The sequence below is a fragment of the Fundulus heteroclitus genome, chromosome 20 (genome assembly GCF_011125445.2).
Source record: "Fundulus heteroclitus isolate FHET01 chromosome 20, MU-UCD_Fhet_4.1, whole genome shotgun sequence".
NCBI lineage: Eukaryota > Metazoa > Chordata > Actinopteri > Cyprinodontiformes > Fundulidae > Fundulus > Fundulus heteroclitus.
In genome coordinates, this window is record NC_046380.1 from 42511427 (window position 1) to 42516318 (window position 4892).

Sequence of the window (4892 nt, forward strand, 5' to 3'; positions counted from 1 at the left end):
TATTACAGCTCTGTTGTTCTGGCTAAAAGCAGCATTAGAGAAACTCCCTGCTTTTCCAGATTTGAACCTGCAACTGTTTAAGTTGGTTCTGAAGGTTCACCTGGACCCAAACCTGGAACCCTGCAGCTTTAGGGACCGGTTCTGGTTCCATTAGGTCCAGTCACACTAGAAAACAGGAAACGGGTCACACACAAACACCAGCATAGATGGTAAAGCTCCATCTCCACATCTGGACCGAACCGTGTCCCGTGAACCCGTTCATCTGGAGCGATCCTGAGATAGAAGCGGGCCTCGCCTTTATCTGGACCAGCAGTCAGAACCCATCTGTTCCTCAGAACCTCTGGTTCTGAAGTCCATTCTCACTGTTATGGTTTCATTTCCTTCCAGACCGTCAGAGTCAGGCCGGGTTTATCTGGACCTCTGGGTGCGTTTGGAGCGGCTCTGGTACCAGGACGGCCTCGGTGGCCTCTCAGCCTGAGGAGGAAACAAACAGTTCTGGTTCTGGTCGGAGAAAAACATGCAGCCGGTGCTGAGAGGTGCTCCACGGTGGCATTATGATCCGGTTATTCCTGACATGTTTCAACAAGCTGGGTCAGACGGGCCTGCAGAACATCAGCAACATGTCAGAGTTCCTGCCTCTCCACCGGTTCCCTGCATGAAACAGAGACTCCTCCATCCATCCAGACTGCTCAGCTCTGCAGGGAACCGGGCACAGAGGGAGCGATCTGGACCGGGTCAGACCGGGTCAGAACACGGCGTGTTTGTCTGATGGAGCCATCACAGCTAAATGATTTATTGATCAAACACCAGCGCAGCTCCTAATGAGGCCCGGCTTCAGGAGACGATGTGTGATTGGGTTATTGATGCCGGGTCAGCTGGTACCAAATGTTCTGATCCGCTGGTACCAAATGTTCTGATCCGCTCCAACAGGCCCGTAGGAGCTGCTTTAATTCATCAGAGGGTTGAGAATCAGCTGGTGGCGGCTCGCTGCTACAGGAAACACTGAGATGCATAAAAAGGGTCTGAATGCAGCGTTTAGCAGCGAGCAGGACCGGCCCGGTTCGGTCCAGATACACACCGGGGATGGAGGCCCAGACGATTCGGACCTGGACCTGCAGCAGATGGTGGCAGTCAGGACGGTGACTGAAGGTTTTAAATGATTTACTGCAGACGTGATGAATGTTTTCCACGTAAAACGTTCAGGACTGAGGTTCCTTCAGGAGAACCGTTGGTCCGGACCGTCTAGTGGTCCAGAAGTCAGAACCCGTTTTTTCTCCTGATTAACCATTATTGTCATGATTTTCATTCAGACTGCAGGTAATTCCTCAGAAAAAGCCTCGTCAGCAGCTTTAATCTGACTGCAGCTTCCTGTCAGCGGTTATCAGCACTAAATGGACTTCTCCCCAGGACCCGTCAGGTTCTGATGGGTCCGAGCTGCAGGTGGATCAATTCAGCCAAACTGGATCTGCTTCAGCATTTAGAGCAGGGGGGTCCAAAGGGTGGCCCGGGGGCCATTTCTGGCCCCTGGACTGATTTTGTGTGACCCATAAGTGAAACAATTATTTGACGCAGCCGCACATCTGAATGATGAAGACTTTTTATTCTTAATTAGGGCAAAATTGTCAAAGATAAGTTAACATTTGAGAATGTTGGGCAGAACACAATGACCCTAATGACTCCCCATTGAAAAGAGGTCAACCAGTTTCGGTCCAATTTACATGTTATCTAAGCCATAACAAGACATTTTTTGGGCAATATTATAAAGCTTAGAACGCCACATTACTCCAGACTTTTTAAACTGAGAAAGCTTCCTGGATGGGAAGCTAAACGTCTTCAAACTTCATACAAAAGTCCAGTTTTGTTTTTTTAACTTTTTTGGGATGTTTTTAATGTTGATTTTCCTTTCTGACTGACATTCCCTCTAAATCAGGGGTTAAAGCAAAAATAATCAATTTGACTGACATTATTTTTTTCTATTCAGCCCATCTATTCCCGGTCAGTGGGTTAGGTTAGGGTTAGGCTAACCCTAACCCATGCCACAAGTACACTTGAACCTAATCTGGTACTTTTAAATTATCCGTTGACCATTCCTGTATCTCTCCACCTTTCAGCTTCAGAGCCTTGGTGTCATCCTGGACATCCTCTCCATCCTCTCCTTCACTTTCCACATCCACAACATCACCTGGTTCACTTTCATCTCTGCAGCATCAACTTCTTCCTTCACACTTTTAACTAAATGGTTCAGTCCACTCACCGCTCCACTTTATAATTTCAGCTCCCTTCCCTCCCTGTCCCTCAGAAAACCTCCATAAACTATGACTAGTACCAAAGACAGCAGCTTTCATCACTACATCATCTACTTCACACCTGTATTCACATTCAGTATAAATTAATCCTATGATCATACAAGGCCAACCCCAACATGGACAATGCAGGACACATAACCAACACTAAGATGACATCATACATTTTAATTTAACATAGATCTCACATTACAATAATCAGTCTCTGCTTCCCCCCCCCCCCCCACGACCCTTTATCAGAAAAAACGTAACTTGCTTTTAAAGATGAACACTTTTTAATTAGAAGTTTTGCATAAATTTAAACATTGTTGAAGATAATCTTGGCTGCTGTACATTTCTGTCTGGCAGATGTTTTTGGGTTGGAGTAAAATGAGTCCATAGATCCACAGGAGGCTTTTTAACATGTTTCTGCTGTGACTCGCTTCTATAATGTTGCTTCACATCGCGCTTCACTCCGTGTAAAAATAAAAAATAACTTTATAAAAGCTCTCTGAGAATCGTCTTTCTCTGGCCTCACCCAATTAGATCCTGTTCTCCAGTCCATGTTTTAGCTGCAGTTTTTTATTTATTTTTTTAAATTTTGACGCATTTTTCTTAATAATCTGTAAGCATCTTCTTATGATTCCGGGTCCGTTTCCTGTGGCTTCACCACGGCCCGTCTCCCTGGTCCAGGAATTTGGTCACAAAGGAAGAAACAATTATCAGAGACCACACACTTCTACATTTATTTCATTCTGGAATTCCAAAAAGGGAGACAACACCTACAAACTTTTACCATCAACTTCATGTAGCCTGTTACCCCCGAAGCGTCTTCTGCGCGGTCCTAAGCTGTTGTCTCATCGTCCAACCCCAAACATGTCCTTTTAACAACACCTCAAGGACTCCCAAAGGGGTTGGATTAACAACCCTGCAGACATTCAATCTCCAGCAGACATATGCTTTCTGACACTTCAGCCAATGGTTGTAAGTAACTGACCTGGCCAGTTTCTAGGAGTTAACTAAGATAACATTGAGAATCATGAGATAGTTCTGATATTCTGCAAACCCCCCATAAATAACTCCTGTACTGGTCTGCACCTGGAGTCTTAGTGGAGCTATTAACATAAAAATGATTCTATATTTTCCTTTACAATCTAAATCCTTGTGGTTTTATTTAACGAGTGTCCTGGTGAGCAGCGGCTCATTAGATGGACGCTGCTGCATTTTGACTGACAGACGCTCTGACTGCAGGTCTGCCTTCTTTGCTTCAGAAAAGAGCAGCTGGAATTATTAGTTGTTTTAGGGTTTGAGAACATTGTTTCACATTCTGAATGGGTTAGATAAAGAAAAAAAGGGCGGAGATCCTTTGCAGTGACGGAAACTTTAACCCCTGTTCTAAACCCTTTTTCTCAGAGACATGAATTACCTGACACAGCCGACCAATAGGAGACAAAGACACTTCACCTGAATTGCTGCTGGCTGTGGTCAGAGGGCCCGGTGGCGCCGATGTGTGGCAGCCTGGCCTCTGTCAGTCTGGCCCAGAGCTAACAGGAACCTGAAGCTAGAAATGTGGGACTGTCCCTTTAAGAGGAGCAGCAGGACACCGTGCACGCTGCGGCTCTGTGTGCGCATTCACACGTTTCCTGTGTAAAACTAAAAGTCCAGAACAGGAAGAACTTGTGATGTGGAAATGTTCCATGTGGTTCTGTTGTTGGTGTTGGTTCAGCTTCTGGTTTGGTGCCGCAGGAGTTTAGCTAGAAAAGTAAAAACTGGTCTTCAGTCTGTCCAAGTCAGCAGTTTGGAAGTAAAGAAGCTGATTTTAGTCCCAGACTGTCAGCGTCGGCTCTTCTTTCATTCTCAACGTGTTTTCAAGGTTTGGAAAGATGGAGCAGAAATATCATTTAATCATTGCTTTGAGTTTCTGCTGCTGATTTCTTCAACTAAAGAACAAAATCTGTCATTTAAAAACATGTCAGAAAGAAGACGGAAATGTTTTACTGTAAATTAGGACTTTTTGAAAGTCAGTGTTGATAGAAAAAAAACTGTTTTATTGAAACAAGCGTCAGAGTTTTATTGAAATATTGAAAATTGATCAGAGGAACAGAAGAGAATTAGCAGCAAATGAATCAAACACAGAAGAAGAAAATCTGTTTATTTCTCATTAAAACACATGAAGTAGAACTGCAGCAAATATACAAAAGGAAGATTTAACATGTGAATGTAAAAAGTGTTTAGAAAAATAGGAGCCGACAGAAACAGAAAATGTCCAGAGATTGAGAAAAACTGGCCAACATTTCAATGAAATCTGACTGATGAATGAAAGTAAAACACCAAGAGAGAAAGTCAACATGCTGATATTCAGAGTGAAGCTTTGACTGGAAACAGGCAGAAAAACATGTGGATCCTGGAATAATCCCAGCTTCCATCTTTAAAGGACTGGAAGAGGAAGAAGTTTCCAAGGAATCATTTAGAAGAGTTTCACAAAGAAACAGATTGAATCCATGAATGTGAAAACGTGTTTCTGAGTGAAAGCGACAGACATGAACAGACTGAACTATCTGTTCAACAGGGAGAGGCTTTCTCTGACAGGAGGAGACTCTTTAGACTCAA